The sequence below is a fragment of the Vipera berus genome (assembly GCF_964194415.1).
Source record: "Vipera berus genome assembly, chromosome: 1".
NCBI lineage: Eukaryota > Metazoa > Chordata > Lepidosauria > Squamata > Viperidae > Vipera > Vipera berus.
In genome coordinates this window covers 47,870,471-47,889,652 of record NC_138202.1, presented here as the reverse complement: position 1 = coordinate 47,889,652, position 19,182 = coordinate 47,870,471, and positions in this window count along the sequence as shown.

Genomic DNA, 19,182 nt, shown 5'->3' with positions numbered 1-19,182 from the left:
ATAATGTATTTCATATAAAAGAATAATCAATTGACAATCTCCAATTTAAGTGTAAAACTCAATATTTTTAATAACATTCTGTGCAATCTGTGGTACTGCATTATACAGCAGAAATGTCTTTGCTTTCGATTTTCTGTAATCTGAGAGATGTCAAGGTAGGACATCGGCATCCAGTGTGCTATAGAATTTGTTTTACAGCTGTAATTCTGTATTCTCTCTTTTAAAGTCTGTCTTTTTTGTCAATTATCTACTGTAAGTATAATCATATTAATATGCACTTATCTTCCCTGCAGGATTTCTGTTCCTTCTCACTTCCATGCAAGCTAATGAAGCAAAACCGATTCATTAGCTAGTAAGGGGATGAGGAAAGAATTAGATAAACATATTTTTTCTGGTCACTGGATTGGCTAGAACCATTTCTCAGATCTTTTGGAGGGAATGTAAAGTAATTCCAAAAGTTCAGAAAGTTTGTTCCAGGTTGTTCCTTCCAGTAGGAAGGATCATGTCACTGTGCCATATATAATTGGAAAATATTGAAGATAGATACTCTGGGACAGGCGTATTAATTGATGACATGTATTAGAGAATAGAACATTCAAACATAATATGCTTCAATAGCTTTGATTCACAAGGGCAATTGCAGTTATCAAGTTTTGATTCATATATAAGCATGCAGTTTTTTCCCCTCTGGATTCGTTATTGTGCATATCTTCCTGTTCAGGGACACGGTGGCTCAGTGGGTTAGGACGCTGAGCTTGTCGATCAGAAGGTCGGCAGTTTGGCGGGTTGAATCCCGAGTGCCGCGTAGCAGAGTGAGCACCTGTTACTCGTCCCAGCTTCTGCCAACCTAGCAGTTCGAAAGCACGTAAAAAGGCAAGTAGAAAAATAGGGACCACTACGGTGGGAAGGTAACAGCGTTCCGTGCACCTTTGGCGTATAGTCATGCCGGCCACATGACCACAGAGATGTCCTCGGACAAGCGCTGGCTCGTTGGCTTTGAAACAGAGATGAGCACCGGCCCCTAGAGTTGGAGAGGACTAGCACACATGTGCAGGGGAACCTTTACCTTTACCTTTATATCTTCCTACTGAAGAAATGAATAGAAATTTATGCTTCTTAGGTATACTCTCCACTTCCTTATATTAAAAATTCCTTCTCATAGAAATCTGTTTATGTACAAATATCTCTACTACTGTAGGATTTCAAGGGATTCTAGGCACCTAATCACCTTGATCCCAATAAAATAACAACTTGAGTTCATGCAAATCAGGGATAAAGATAAACACAGTTTTCTTTCCTATGTTAGTATTAATTCACATAATTCACACTGAGCTACTTACAATGTAATAATATAAATATTTACCAGCATATGGCATAATACTAATGCCAATTCATACAGGTAACTCATCACTTCATATTGCAGCCATTTATTTAACCCATCTTAAATAATTGAAATCTTTGATTTTTGGCTTTAGAACCTGGATATAACTAAATATTTATATAAACCTATATAGGTTCTTTGTCCCTCTTCCTCTCCTCTCCTTGTCTCTCCCCATCTCTAGATGCAGTCACTGGTATTCTGTAAAAAGCTTTTCCAGAGTTGTGGAGCCTTTATGAGCAATGAAGACTAGAGTGATGTTGGTGGAGGAGAAATCAGTTGAAGAGTGTTGGTGTGTTGCAGAGATGACTTTGAAGACATGGGTTCTTCTGTCCTTAATCTTAATAATATGTGAAATAAGAAATTGCTTGATGGATGAGAATTTATCTTGTGTGAAGTCAATTGAAAAGTTCACATTGACATGGCTGTGGGCAAAAAAATAATATCATTGATCTGAAGAACTAATGTTTTCAACACAACTGGGTTTTCTGAATATGAACACACACACACACACACACACACACACTTACATACATACATGCTACATACATGTAAACATGACTTCTTCTTTCTAGTGAACTCTAAAAAACAGCCTTGCAATAGTTGCATGAAAAACATAGACTTCAGTAAATTTCTTACTTGGGGTGCTTTTCAGGGTCTATTAGTTACTTGATAATTTATAATACAAATTATAAAAAAGGGAAAAAAGGGAGATCAGGGTATGGAAAGATTTTATTTGAAATGACAACACATGATTTTGTTCAGTACCGATTTTCCTTTCTTTTAAAAAAAAGGATGACTTTCCATTAACATCAAAACTAATGTTTATTTTTTTCAGAGGAAGATTTGCATTAAGTTCTTAATATGGTGATGATTGTAATGATGTGTTTATATATTGTATGTCTTAGAGTGGTTGGGTGAATGTTGGTATGAATCATTCATGAGGCTTGGACCTTGTCTTTGTAACTATGTATTGAATCATGTGCAGATTGATGCTCAAACAAGTGTTACAAACATTTCCTGTACAAATGGCAGGTCAAGTCAGATTCATATACTTAGCCATTTTTCATGAAGTGAATAGCTTTTAGCTTCTTCCATTTTCATTCAAATTGCTATCTCTAATTGTGACTGTAATGTTATGGATGTGCAGTGCTTCACATTAAAAGACAAACAATATTTTTGAGTATGCAGGGACATGAACATAGCATCTAATCTGCAAGTTCTAAACCTAAGGTTTCTCAGGCTGGCTGGGGAATTCAGGGAATTGAAGTCTATGCATCTTAAAAGTTGTTAAATTTGAGAAGCACTGTTTAAACCAAATATATCTTTTTCAGGGATGATTTGTTAGCTGTGTGATTCCAGGAAAAGGAGCAGTTGCTTTAAGAGATTACAGGCAGATGCTAAATGTACAGTTCTTGGTACTTCAAATTACCCTTTTACCTTTAAAAACAAAGTGTCTGTACAGTTATGATAAGGGACGCGGTGGCTCAGTGGGTTAGGACGCTGAGCTTGTCGATCAGAAGGTCGGCAGTTTGGTGGGTCGAATCCTGAGTGCCGCGTAACAGAGTGAGTGCCTGTTCCTCGTCCCAGCTTCTGCCAACCTAGCAGTTTGAAAACACGTAAAAATGCAAGTAGAAAAATAGGGACCACTACGGTGGGAAGGTAACAGCGTTCCGTGCTCCTTTGGCGTCTAGTCATGCCGGCCACATGACCACGGAGATGTCCTCGGACAAGTGCTGGCTCTTCGGATTTGAAACAGAGATGAGCACCGCCCCCTAGAGTTGTGCGGGGGAACCTTTACCTTTACTTTACAGTTATGATACACAGTCCTAAGCTTGTTAATGGGATCTGTACTTTTAAATACATTCATATACTGTACGCTACTATATAAGTATGTTTGGAGTAATGTCTGAAATTAATACTACTGTAGCTGAATGTATTCATGTATATACCCACCCAAAGAAAAACAATAAAAGAATGCAATTTATTTTAAGCAGGTACCTAATGATTCATTGAATTTCAACATGCTACATGATGGAACTTGTTGTTGTTGTTTTTTACCTCCACAGTGATCTCCCACAGAGATTCATTATAACATATTCTCCAGTGGTTGACAGATGGTCATATATAAACAATTTATATACACATGTGCAAGCAGTTTAAATGCAGTAGCAAATGAATAAATTATTCCCAGAAAACTTAGTAGAAAATATTCCAATAAATATTTAGATGTTATCCCTGATATAGGTTTTTTTTATTCCAGATTTGAGCGGGCACTTTCATAATTGAATATATTAAGGTATCTGCCAGTTGAGAATGCTGAGTAAACCTTTTAAAATGACAACATAACTGCCCTAGAATTAAAGAAATATGAAGAAATAAATGTAGCCAAAATTGAAACGCTGGATGTAAATGCAATAAAATGAAACAAATGATCAACATGGACATAGGCTGGTCCTGACAATGAGCAGCAAACAAACAAACAAACAAAAACAAAAAATAAAAATAAAAATGCAGAGGTGACATTCAGGAATATAATTTAGTGGAACCAATGGGTCATTAGTCCAATTAATAAACAGCAGATAGACTAGTCATGCTAATCAAATGGCAGGACTGGCAGGACTGTAAATGAATTGTTATTTATAAATAATGTGTGCTATATGAACTCAACAGAATATTTATATGTATGTTCTTATACATATAAGATGACCTGTAATAATGTTTCCAGAGAAGATAATTTAATATTTGTTCCATTTTTTTCTCTCCTTGTATTGCTTTTGAATCAATGTAATGAATGGTGAAACAGTTAAAAGTAAGCCAGGTTGCACCCCACATGTGACTGGAGATGACTGGATGATTTTGAAGCAATTCTCTGTTTCAAACAGAGGGACACAAAAGGTGTACAAACTGCCTTCCTGGTTTAAATATGGGAGCATTAAAATGGCATCCCTCAAATACATGAGGTTATATAGAACATTGTACTAATGCCCACCCTCATCTAAAAAGCAAGCTATCAGATATTTGGTCTTAAATCTGTTGTCTTATTAATAGGGGAAAACGCTTAGGTTTTTAAAAGAATGTGACTGCTCATTCTGAGCCAGAGACTGTCTGCTCATATAATTACAAAATAAATCTGTATTTGCATCTTCAGACATCTGTTGTGCTAGAGAAACTCAGAACAACCTTTTTGTGGTGATATTTCTCGAGAACATTGTTTCCAATCATTGTAAGAACATCTGTTTCACATTTTGACAAGAACACTTATTTATTCTCTCTTTTTTCTATACCTTTGCACTTTCTCTTCTTATTCTTCTAATAAAGATAATGAATACATTATTGGGAGAAAACACTGTACTGAGAATGAAGATCAAATAGAAATGAACTGGAAGCGGTCTTTCTAAGTGAAATGACAAATTATTTTCTTTTCCTCTTTTTCTTTCTGTATCTGTGTGAATGCTCAGAGGTCCAATTAAATACAAATCAAAACAAAAAAAGAAAATATCATTCAGTGAAATTAGCATTCTTGTTCAAATAGAAAAATGAATTTTTTTTAATGAGCAGGAAGAAGGTCAAATTCTTTTTCTTTTAACTTGGTATTCATTATTTCCAAAAAATATTTTATTTTATTTGCAGGCAATGTTAATTACGTGCATAACTGGTGCTAAAAACACTATATGGAGGGAATGTTTGCATCTGCAGCCTGAAATGAAATTAGTAGGAAATAAATCTGAAATTCAACAAAGAAGCAAACAAACCCACACATACATAGAAAAGTGCCTTCAACCCCCCCCCCCCAAAAAATGTTGCTGTGCGCATTATTGGTTACAACGATAGTTTGGCAGCTCTAAAGGGATTCAGATAGAGATATGTCCAGCCAATAAAAAGGATGTGCTCTGCCACAGAATAGGAGTTCTACATTTTATGGAATTCAGTTGGATGGATTGCAAATCAAGCATTCTTAAAATCAGGTTGTTTAGAAAATAATTATATTAAAAGTGAACTTCCAATTCCATCTACTGGCATAATACAGATTCAATTATGTCAATTCCTAAACAGTTTATCACTTATAACTGCATCTCATAAAATTACCCCATTGCCATTTTTGGCTGGGTAGAATAGAAACTGTAGTTTTACTGTCCAAAATCTGAGCAGAAGGATATCCCATTGTATCAAAAGGCTAGCTATATCTACATTACTTTTGAAGATGATCAGAAAAAGACCGACAGATCTCATAAATATGCCCCAAAGCTGTTGCATTGCTAAGCAACTGAACCTAACTCCCAAACTTTTCTTTCATTGAATAATTTTGCTATAGGATTGTTCTGTGATCTGGCTTAGGAGAAGTATTCTGAAAGAAAGCAAGCCAACACTACATCCTAGTTGATTCCTCACATTACTGAGAGAGAAAAAGGGAGGAAAATATCATGCAAGGCTATAGTAATTTTGTATTCCTCAGATTATCTGGTTACCTTATAGTATTCCACATTTAACTGAAAGAGAAATCCATATTGCAGTATGTCATGACCTTCCTAGCATATTAACAGCTACATATTCAACAGTGCAATACATAACAAGTTGTGCTAGTTTTGTAGATTGATTATGCAAATCAGATATATAACCATAACACATAAACAGCATAAATGCATCTACTAGGGAAACATTCATACTTACAGTTATTAGTTATCTCACAGCGATGAGGACAGCGAAGTCTAATTACTTTGCTGCCCTCATCACGTCTGCAGATAATCGCCCGGCCGCCCTGTTTAGGGTGACTCACTCCCTCCTTAATCAGGAGGTGAAGGAGGAGCCCTTCCAGGGGTGAGCCGAGGAGTTTAGCTATCATCTGACGGACAAAATCGCTCAGATTCGAGCCGGTTTGGATTCTGACTGGGCAGAGACTGACGGGGAGGAATCGAGCAGTCTAGAGAATGTTACCTGGAGTGAATTCGATCCTGTGACCCCAGATGAGGTGGACAGGATCATGAGGAGACTGAGTTCCACCACGTGTTTATTGGACCCGTGCCCCTCCTGGCTGGTATATGCAGCCCGGGAAGAGACACGAGGCTGGTTCCAGGCAGTAATAACTGCTTCTTTGAGGGAGGGTACCTTCCCTGCCGCCTTGAAGGAGGCGGTGGTGAGGCCCCTCCTCAAGAAGCCTGTCCTGGACCCGGCTATTTTGAACAACTATCATCCGGTCTCCAACCTTCGCTTTCTTGTGAAGGTGGTTGAGAGCGTGGTGGCACTTCAGCTCCCTCTGTTCCTGGAGGAAACTGATTATCTAGACCCATACCAATCGGGCTTCAGGACCGGGTACAGCACGGAGACGGCATTGGTTGCGCTGGTGAATGATCTCTGCTGGGCTCGGGACAGGGGTTGTTCCTCTGTCCTAGTCCTATTAGACATCTCAGTGGCTTTTGATACCATCGACCATGGTATCCTACTGCGGCGTCTCAGGGGGTTGGGAGTGGGGGGCACTGTTTTACAGTGGTTCTCCTCCTACCTCCTGAGCCGCTCGCAGTCAGTGTTGATGGGAGGACAGAGGTCCGCCCCGAGGCCTCTCGTTTGTGGAGTTCCTCAGGGGTTGGTCCTCTCTCCCCTCTTGTTCAACATCTATATGAAGCTGCTGGGTGAGCTCATTTGTGGTTTCGGGGTGGGGTATCATCAGTATGCTGATGATACCCAGCTTTTTCTTTCCACCCTGAACCAACCCAGTGATGCCCTCGACGTGATGTCCTGTTGCCTGGAGGCGGTCCGGGTTTGGATGGGGGAGAAACAGGCTTCATCTCAATCCTGCCAAGACTGAATGGCTGTGCATACTGGTATCTCAGACTAACCAATCTTTTCCATTGTTAACTATGGGGGGTGAGGTATTACCCCCTGTTGATAGGGCCCGCAACTTGGGCATTCTCCTGGATTCACGGCTCAGTTTAGAAGATCATATAGGAGCTGTGGCCAGGGGGGCTTTTGCCCAGGATCACCTGGTACGCCAGTTACGACCCTATCTGGACCAAGATGCCCTACACACAGTCACCCATGTGCTCGTGACCTTCCGGCTAGACTACTGCAATGCTCTCTACATGGGGCTGCCCCTAAGGACCACTCGGAGGCTTCAGCTGGTGCAGAATGCAGCCGCGCGAGTTGTGATGGGAGTCTCCCAATACTCCCATGTAACACCTCTTCTCCACAAGCTGCATTGGCTTCCAGTTGCCCTCCGGGTGAGATTCAAGGTGCTGGTGATGACCTATAAAGCCCTAAATGGCATGGGCCAGGATTATCTAAGGGAGCACCTGCTGCCAGCATCAATTTCCCATCGTCCTGTGCGCTCCCACAGGGAGGGCCTCCTCAGGGTACCACTGGTCAAGGATTGCCAACGGGCGATCCCCAGGGGGAGGGCGTTCTCTGTGGGCGTGCCTGCCCTATGGAATCAACTGCCAACAGAACTCCGGACTGCCCCCGACCTTCGTTCATTTCGCCGGGACCTAAAAACCTGGCTCTTTGAGCTATCTGGTCTGGACTGAGGGGTTTAATGTTTTTAAATTGTGATTTTAATTTTTGCGGCTAGACTTAATTTAATTGAATTTTAATTTTATATTGTATTGTTTTTAAATTTTGCCTTGTAAACCGCCCTGAGTCCTTTGAGAGTAGGGCAGTATATAAACCAAAATAATAATAATAATAATAATAATAATAATAATAATAATAATAATAATAATAATAATAATAATAATAATAATAATAATAATAATAATAATAATAATAATAATAATAATAATAATGTTTTAAGAAATTGCTACATTATTCTACACTGTGCATTAGAATTATTTCAAGAAGTTGTTGTTGTTGTTGTTAGTTGCGAAGTCATGCACAACCCATCATGATCCCATGGACAATATTCCTCCAGGCCTTCCTGTCCTCTACCATCTTCTGGAGTCCATTTAAGCTGACACCTACTGCTTCAGCGATTCCATCCAGCCACCCCATTCTATGTCTTCCCCTTCTTCTATTGCCCTCAATCTTTCCCAGCATTAGGCTTTTCTCCAGTGAGTCCTTCCTTCTCATTAGGTGGCCAAAATATTTGAGTTTCAACTTCAGGATTTTATTTATTTATTTTTATTTATTTTAATTGCATTTATATCCCGCCCTTCTCCGAAGACTCAGGGCGGCTTACAAGCTTAGCCTTCTAAAGAGCTGTCAGGGTTGATCTCCTCTAGGACTGACCGGTTTGAATGCCTTGCAGTCCAAGGGACTTGCAGGAGTCTTCTCCAGCACCATAGTTCAAAGGCCTCAATTCTTTGGTGCTCAGCCTTTCTTATGGTCCAACTTTCACTGCCATACATTGCAACTGGGAAGACCATAGCCTTGACTATATGCACTTTTGTTGGCAGGGTGAGGTCTCTGCTTTTTAGTGTGCTGTCTAGATTTGCCATGGCTGTCTTCTCCAGGAGCAAGTGTCTTTTAATTTCTTGATTGCAGTCCCCATCTGCGGTGATCTTGAAGCCAGGAAAATAAAATCTGTCACTAACTCTATTTTTCCTCATCTATTTGCCAGGAATTGAAAGGTCTGGATGCCATGATCTTAGTTTTCTTAATGTTAAGTTTCAACCCAGGTTTTGCACTCTCCTTCTTCACCCGCAACACGAGGCTCTTTAGTTCCTCTTCACTTTCTGCCATTGGAGTGGTATCATCTGCATATCTTAGGTTGTTGATATTTCTCCTGGAAATCTTAATTCCAACTTTTGATTCATCTAGCCCTGCCTTTCTTATGATGTGCTCTGCATATAAGTTAAATAGGCAGGGTGGCAGTATACAGCCTTGCCGGACTCCTTTCCCAATTTTAAACCAATCAGAGGTTCCGTGTCCAGTTCTCACTGTTGCTTCTTGACCCACATATAGGTTTCTCAAAAGACAAATAAGATGGTCTGGTATGCCCATCTATTTAAGAACTTGCCACACTTTGTTGTGATCCACGCAATCAAATGCTTTATCATAGTCAATGAAGCAGAAATAGATGTTTTTCTGGAACTCTCTAGCTTTCTCCATGATCCAGCGTATGTTGGCAATTTGATCTCTAGTTCCTCTGCCTCTTCGAAATCCTGCCTGCACTTCTGGTAGTTCTTGATCCACATACTGCTGGAGTCTAGCTTGTAGGATTTTAAGCATAACTTTACTAGCATGTGTAATGAGTGCAATGGTGTGATAGTTTGAACATTCTTTGGCACTGCCTTTTTTTGGAATTGGAATGTAAATGGATCTTTTCCAATCCTGTGCCACTGTTGAGTTTTCCAAATTTGCTGACAAATTGAGTCTAGCACTTTTACTGCATTGTCTTTTAAGATTTTGAATAGCTCAGCTGGAATACTGTCACCTCCACCAGCTTTGTTGTTGCTCAGCTTTCCTAAGGCCCACTTCACTTCACATTCTAGAATGTCTGGCTGGAGGTCAGTGACCACCTCATCGTGGTTATCAGGGATGTTAAGCTCTTTCTTGTATAGTTCTTCTGTGTAATTTTACCACCTCTTCTTAATCTCTTCTGCCTCTGTTATGTCCCTGCCATTTTGGTCCTTTATCATGCCTATTTTTGCATGAAACGTTCCCTTCATCTCTCCAATTTTCTTGAAGAGATCTCTGGTCCTCCCTATTCTATTGTTTTCTTCTATTTCTTTGCACTGTTCATTTAAGAAGGCATTCTTATCTACATTATTGCTACATTATTCTATACTGTGCATTAAAATTATTTCAATAAGTACTAATGCTAATAGAGCACTGATAGAATGCATTTACTAATAGTTCATACTTTGGGCAAATTGATATGAGAAGATTCAAAACTACTTTATCATTTTATGATAAACTAAGCTTTCCAAAAGCACTTAAATGGTTACCTATCTATCTATCCATCCATCTCTCATCTATCTAGTGAATGTGATCAGGAGAATATGCAGATTAGGAGATAAAACACCTTCAGCCACAAACTCCCAAACAATAGGCCAGTTTAGCAAAAGCAGTATGACTAACACTTTGATGTTAATTCCTGTATGATATGCAAATCTTTAGCAATATATGAAGATTCTGTCATTATTCAAAGGTCCAAGGACTTTGTAAGGAAAATTTGGATATCCTTTTCATTTCATTCATTCAAATGAAGTATAGTACCTGAAAGAACAGAGAGACTGACTCTTTTTTGTTCTGATTGTTAGTTTTTTTTATAGAAATGTTAATCAATTCAGAACTAGATGAACATTTTCATCCCCTTTATTTTATGAATTATTTCTCATAGGAATGGATTAGTAGATATTTAGGAGAAATGAATTTGTGAACTCTCAGAGAACTATAGGAGATATTAGTATAGTGTACATATACTTTTTTTAGCCATAATAACAGAATAATATTCAATGTGGAACTTTTAAAATAAAATAATTGGGACATTTTTTCCATCAAATTTTTATTTTATTAAAAAAAAATTAAAATGATTTTATACCCTGTATTTAGCTCTGGGAAGTCGGGGGGGGGAGGAGGGAATGGGGGGAAGGGATAGGGAGGGTTGGGTGGGGGTGGGGGAGGGGGGATTAAAGTTAAAATGTATTGTAAAACTTTTTAATTAAAAAAATAATAATAAAATAAATACAACAAAAAAAATAAAATACAAAATTCCCAAAATTAAAAAACAAACAAAAAATACATAGCAAACATGACTTTTAAAAATGTGCATTGGAAAAAAGAAAAAATGAACACATATTTTCACCCCAGCTGAATACATTATATTGATACATTATTACAATATTAATTTCCCACCTGTTGCAAAACAGGCCCAAAATATTTTTAAACTATTAAATCTATTTGCAAATTACTAACCTGTCATCTATATACTATATTAATGATGAAACAATTAACAGGAAGAACAATAACTATTTAAAAAGAGACAAGATTAAATTTTCAAAAACCCCTGTCAACAAACTATTATTGTAATCAGCATATAGGAAATTTTCCACTGCATTTTATCATTCCAAAGCATCCTAAAACTTAGGATCCCAGATCAAATATCTGTTTGTTTTTTAATTCAATCTCTTATCAATTGTTGATAAAATAAGTTCAATCTGCAAAATCAGTTTATCTTCTTAATAAAGTCCAATGAAATTGGTTCCCAATTAAGTGTGATAAATGCATTCCCCCATCTTCCTGCATCGTCCTAGGGAAGATCAATTTGTCACTTCATGCAGTATAATTTCTGCTGTTGTAAAAGACTGCAGGCTTGAACTTCAAAGAAGTATATGCAATCAACTGAGTTAATTCTAGGTCTACACAGTCCCAATTACTTTGCAACAGATTGATTGGTTCCAAATGACATTCCTTTTGTGAACCTGATTTATCAAAAGCTGGATACATCTGAATATTCCCCACAGATATTATCAATTTATCAAACTTCTTTTTTTAAAAAAACTTTCAATCGAAGATTGGATGATACCAAATGGTTGTTTTAGCCAGTCCTGCTTGTCTGTAATCCAATATATTGTTGCTCTGTATGAGTTAGTCAGAGAACAAAGAACACAGAAGCAGAGTGTAGAAATAAATTAAATGGAAAGGGAATATATTGTCTGGATATTTTCGATCCAAAGTTAAAAGAAAAAAAAATAAACTTCAAATATTTTACAATTCAATAAAATGCAAAACATCTGTGGTGAAAATCTAATATGACAAAGTGGCAACAACGGTGCATTGGAAGATCTGCAAGAAATATCATTTGCCTGCAAGCAAGAACATAAAATAGAGAAAGTAATAGAAAATGAAGAAGCTAAAGTGCTCTGGAACTTTAGAAGACAAAGAGACAGGCACTTGCCACATAACTCCCCATATTTAACAATTGTCAATAAGAAAAACAAAAAAGCCTGGATAGTGGAAGTATCTGGATACAGCAGAAGAGAAGAGAAAGAACTGGAGAAGATAACAAAATACAAAGACATGCAAATAGTGACTAAGCTAATAGACCAGCAAAATACTGTGGATGTAGTGTACTTAGACTTCAGTAAAGCATTTGATAAAGTAGACTACAACCTACTCTTTGGTAAGCTAGAAAAAGGTGGAATAGACAACATCACTACCAGATGGATTTGTAGCTGGCTGGCAAATTGTACTCAATGAGTAGTCCTCAATGGCACCACATACACACGGAGAGAAGAAAGCAGTGGGGTACCACAAGTCTCTGTCTTAGGCCCAGTACTCTTCAATATCTTTAAAAATTACTTAGATGAGGGAATTGAAGGGGAACTCATCAAATTTGCAGATGACACCAAACTGACAGGAGTAGACAACACCCCAGAAAAAAAACTCAGGATCCCAAAAGATCTTAACAAGGTTCAACAATGGGCCCTATCCAAGATGTAGGCAACCTTGGCTCTTTTATTACTCGTGGAGTTCAACTCCCAGAATTCCTGGGCCAGCATAAAACTCCAACAAAATGAGTTTCAATGTGGAGAAAAGCAAAGTCTTACATTTAGGCAGGAAAAATAAAAGATACAAGTACAGATTGGGTGACGCCTGGCTCAAAAACAGTAACTGTGAGAGGACCTTGGAGTCCTAGTGGATGATCACTTGACTATGAGCGAACAGTGTGCAGCAGCAACCAAAAAAGCTAATACAGTCCTGGGTTGTATAAACAGAGGCATAGAATCAAGATCACACAAAGTATTAGTATTGCTTTATAAAACTCTAGTAAGACCACACCTGGAATACTGCAGCCAATTTTGGTCACCATATCACAAAAAAGATGTTGACAGTTTGGAAAAAATTCAGAGAAGAACAATTAAGATGATCAAAGGCCTGGAGACTAAAGGATATGAAGAACGGCTGCAGGATTTGGGTTTGGTTAGTTTAAAGAAAAGAAGAAACAAGGGTGACATGATAACAGTATTCCAGTATTTGAGTGGTTGCCACCAAAAAGAGGGGGTCACGTTATTCACCAAAGCACCAGAGGGAAGGATGAGAAACAATGGTTGGAAACTGATCAAAGAGAGAAGCAACCTGGAATTAAGGAGAAACTTCCTGACAGTGAAAACAATTAATCAGTGGAACAGCTTGTCTCCAGAAATTGTGGACGCTCCATCACTGGAGATTTTAAAGAAGAGACTAGACAGTCACTTGTCTGAGATGGTATAGGTTCTCCTGCTTGAGTGGGGGGCTGGACTAGAAGACCTCAAAGGTCCTTTCCAGCTCTGTTCTATTCTATTCTATTCTATTCTATTCTATTCTATTCTATTCTATTCTATTCTATTCTATTCTATTCTATTCTATTCTATTCTATTCTATTCTATTCTATTCTATTCTATTCTATTCTATTCTATTCTATTCTATTCTATTCTATTCTATTCTATTCTAATAGAGGTAGAATGACTGTGGCAAAAGAAAGCAAAGGTTCTACTGATAGTGATAGGCAATCCCAAAACAACTGGAGCATCACTTGAACACCACTGGCATCCGCAAATTCATCATCAGTCAATTGTAAAAAGCAGCTTTATTAAGAACAGTTTACATCTTGTGAAGTACCTCTAAAACTGTCAAACATCAACATTTGCCTATCCCAGGTTATTGGGAAGGACTTTATAGATGGATAAAAATGCCAAATCCAGTCTGAACATCTTGCTGACTGTGCAATGAATGCAGTCCTAGTGGACAATCACTTAAATATGAGCCAACAGTGTGCTGCAGCTGCCAAAAAAGCCAACACAGTGCTAGGCTGCATTAACAGAGGGATGGAATCAAGATCAAGGTAAGGCCACACTTGGAATACTGCATCCAGTTTTGGTCACCATGATGTAAAAAGAATGTTGAGACTCTAGAAAGGGTACAGAGAAGAGCAACAAAGATGATCAGGGGAATGGAGGCTAAAACATATAGGGAACGGTTGCTGGAATTGGGTATGTCTAGTTTAATGAAGAGAAGGGTGAGGGTAGACATGATAGCAGTGTTCCAATATCTCAGGGGCTGCCACAAAGAAGAGGGAGCCAGGCTGTTCTCCAAAGTGCCCGAAGGCAGGACAAGAAGCAACAGATGGAAACTAATCAAGGAGCTGTCAATGCTTCAACACTGGAAGTTTTTAAGAAGAAGACACTGGACAGCCATTTGTCCAAAATGATATAGGGTTTCCTGCCTGAGCAGCGGGTTGGACTAGATGATCACCAAGGTCCCTTCCAACTTTATTAAATACAAAACCCTGCAAATAGAAGTAGAATGACTGTGGTAAAGGAAAACAAAGAGTGTATCAATACTAAGAGACACCCTGGATACAACCTGCAAACAACTGGTGCAGCCTTTGAACACCATTGGGATTGACAAAATCACCACCAGTCAACTGCAATTCAAGCTTTACTTGAAACAGATTACACCTTGAACCGGGTGAGGTTCAAGGTCTTGGTTATGATCTTTAAGTCCTTACATGGCATGGGTCCGGGTTACCTCAGGGACCACCTGCTGCCGGCGTCAACTTCCCTCCGCCCAGTACGTGCCCACAGAGAGGGCCTCCTCAGGGTGCCACCGATCAGAGAATGCCGACTGGTGGCCCCCAGGGGGAGGGCCTTCTCTGTGGGCGCTCCGGCATTATGGAACCAACTGCCGGTGGAGCTCCGGATGACATCAGACCTCCGAACCTTCCGTCGCGGCCTGAAGACCCACTTGTTTGAATTAGCTGGTCTGGCCTGATGGGGGATTATGGGTTTTTTAAATTGGTGTTCTTAGTATTGTATTATTGTTTTTTAACTGGGCATTGGTTTAATTTCTTTTTAACTTTTGTATCGTTATTTATATATGCCCTGTGAACCGCCCTGAGTCCCTAGGGAGAAGGGCGGTATACAAATTAAATAAAAAACTAAAAACTAAAACTAAACATTGAATACCATCAAACATCAACATTTCTCTATTCCAGGTCATTGATAAGAATTTAATAAATTGACAAAAAAGCCAAATCCAATCAAACATCTGGCTGGCTGTGTGATAAACCATAATAATAACAGCAATAATGTACAAACCTCCCCTGAAAATTCCAAAAACCCGAAAGTACATAAATAAACAATAACAATGCAATGAAACTTTGGGAAAGGAGGATTTATTGTAACAATATAAGTAAAATGCTCTTCAAACACCCTCTGGACTCTTTCTGCACATCCCTGAGGGAGGTACACCTCACAGTTTGATTCAAAAACACTAGCAGATACTTAATATGGTGAGCCATCATAGGATTTTTGAAAATTAGTACATTTCTCCACTTTAGTCCAAATAAAAAACATCTATAAATAGGCTGCAATTTAACATATGCCCCAATTTCCTACAAATATAAATATACAGTGAACAGATGCACACAATGATTCCTTATTTATCTAGTTTTGAATTTTAATGAGATAGAATGCCATAAGTTCATGCATTTTTAAAATTGTACAAATGGATCCTATTAATTCAATTCATAGTTTTGATTCAATCCAATCAGAATATAACTAACTGAAAGGTACCTTGGAGGTCTTCTAGTCTAACCCCATGCTGAAGGAGGAGATCCTATACCCTTTCAGATAGGCAGCTGTCCAGTCTTTTCTTAAATTCTGAAGGCAAACCATTCCACTGGTTAATTGTTCCCACTGTTAGGAAGTTTCTAAGGTATGTGCTAAATAAGCTTTAATCTGTGGCTGAACATTTTGATGTTGCAATCCTGGAGAAGGAAGAATTCCATACCAATGTTATGGCATTATGGAATTGGGAATTTTGCTTCAAATGAATAATTACAGAGGAAGGAAGGAAGGAAGGAAGGAAGGAAGGAAGGAAGGAAGGAAGGAAGGAAGGAAGGAAGGAAGGAAGGAAGGAAGGAAGGAAGGAAGGAAGGAAGGAAGGAATCCCATAGTTGTTAGAAAATAATAAATTATATACAAGTTGTTCTTGTAGTCCAATGTATCAAATGGGATACAGACATTACTAGTTTCATTCCAAATATTGTTCATGTATTCCTGACACTCAGAGAGGAGCTGCCAAGCATTACACTTTGTGTATCTCCTGGACCACTGGTCTGTGACAAGGGAATACTTTTCCTCATTAGTTTGCCCTGGTTCTCACATAGTTAGCTTATAACTGACGCTTAAGACTCCAAATGATCTATTGGTGGTGTGCAACTATTAATCTTCACCGTTTAACCAAGAAAAAAAAGCTAAGAAAGAAAAGTTTGACAAAAAACTTAGAAATAGATTGCAAATGCTTGTCAGCAACCTTTCCATAAGTGAGAAACAAAGAGTTTCACCTGCAGAAAATAGATGACTAAGTAAACTCTTAAAACATTGTTGAATTCAAGGCATGATACTTTAGTCTCTAGTGGGCTTTTATGGGCAGAAATATTATCTATGTACATCCAAAGAATACAACAAGAACTAATTAAAGAGGTAAAAATATTGTTTTTAGTGTTTTTGAATGGTGCTTCACTTAATATTTTATGTAAAACTGAAAAACATACTTAAAGAATTGTATAGTTCAAGGTTCTTTTTTAAAAAAATTAAAATAACAATTAAAAAGAAAAATAACAACTGTATTTTTAGTCCTCCAGCAGTAATGGGAGTTCTATCTTTATCATAAGCTATAGTGATGAGGATATTTTCTAAGAATTCACAATTTCCTAAACTGTAGATGTTTTGGAATTCATTTCCCAGCACATTTATGCTACTAATATTTCTAAGAGTTGGTTTCCAACACATCTGCTCACATCTTGGGGAATGTCCAAAGATCCTGTGGTCTAATAAGTGATGAACCTGGAGTTTCTGAGCTTCATTCTTTGATTACTGTGCTAATTGAATATGGTAATAAAATGTCACAGAAACACTTTTTTTCTATTTCACTTTTTTTCCCAGAAGTTTTCAATCTTTTGTGCTATATACTACATTGTGCTAAAGCCCATTGCTTTTTCCAAGCCAAATATCTCAAATGTTCTGTTCTTTTTATGTCAGGGAGTATTCAAACTGCCTAATAATTGGGTTTGCATCTTCTGCACTGTTTCCAAATTTCATTTATCATTTTCAAAATGTGATGATTAGAACTATGCCTGGCCTTAAATAATTTCTTTCTCAGGCTGGGAAAGAAAGTGTGTAGTAAACCTGGATTTCCCAGGGATCCTTTACTATCAAAATTCTGCTGTTCTGAAGAAGAATACTAACTGCAGTTTGTTATTTATTAAAATAAATAAATAAATAAAAAATATTCAACTGTCATGGTTCCGACAAATGCAGTACTTCAAAGAATTTCAAGGCATTGTTCACCTTAAAGAATCTTTTAATAGAGCAGCATAGCTTTGGCAGATACATGGTCGAAGCCAAGATCTGAATTCTCGTCCCCTAACCACATCGTATCAAAGCACAATTCCCTCCCTTAATTAGACATCATAAATCACATTCTCCAATTAGTTTAAAATGCAAACTTTCCCTCACTTCTTCAACCCGCCAATTCTTATCTTCTCTTATTACAAACAGTCTTGAGATACATTCTCCCTACTCCCTCCCTCCCCCAGCATCCACTAATTCTAACTCTAAAAGTAACATACAGGTTAAAGAAAAAGGCTACATCTCCCTATGTTGTCAAGCAAGAACATCGGATGTTAGCAGCATTGACATCAACATTGTTTAATGTTTGAAGCTTTATCTTTTTGTCCATCATAACCAAGGATAGAAGAAATTATCTGGGAATTCCAGATATCCTTAAATTTCATGCCACTGTTGATATCCATGGTTAAAAAAAATATCTGTCAAAGCTAATGGTACCAGTTCCTGCGGGGAAGAGCTTAATATTTAACCAAAACATCATGGCTTGGCTCCATGTCTTTACCCTTGTTTCAGACATTTGAGGTACCACAACTGAATTACATCTGCAATTTGCTTAACTAGTCTCTCAGGTTAAAGAGATCTCCTTGAAGCTCTTCATAATCACTTAAAACAACTATGGCTCCTTTATGATCTGTGGACTTCAACTCCCAGAATTCCTGACCCAGCATGAGTACTGGGAATTGCCACCCACAGGTTGTAAAGGCGCCATATTGCCCACCCCTGCTTTCAGCTAGTTTATTATCATCTGCTGACTTGGCCAGCTCTCTGTTTATTCCTCAGTAATATAAAAACAAATACAAGTCTGGTTATACATTTTTAGATAGATAAAGTAGTTAAACATGATAGATAAATTTATACTTTTTGTAGAAATGCCCTTTTCATATTTAAGTCTGATTTAGCTGCTTTTTATTACTTGTTTCTCAGCCTGTTCATCTTCCTTGCTCCAGTTAAGAATAAACAAACAGATTGTTACAACCAGAGAGCACCAAGTTGGGGAAAACTATATAAAGGTTTATATATGCCATTTATTTCATAGATATTCTAGAAGATTTTGTTTTCCCAGACTGCTTTTTGCAGAAATGATTTATTTATTTATGTGCATAATATGCACATTGAATGTCAAAACAAAATGCCCATTCACAACTCACAGGTGACACCGTTACACAGTTGGATAGACATATTTCAAACTTGCCTTATGTTCCTGATCCTCAGTTTTATGTACTGATTCATTCACAGTGAGTGGAATTTTAGGAGCCTATTGAAGCATAAAATCCTTTGACAAAGATTTCGAACATTGCAGTGCTAAAAGTTAATTATACCACATAACCAGTGATGAGATGGTAGCTGATTACAGAATATTAAATGAAAAATACCTGCTGTCACCGCTGCAGTTTTACAGAGGAAATTTAAAAGGTGAGGTTTAAAAAGGACTGTCATTAGAAAGGAAAATACTAATGTTCAAATGGTACAATGGAA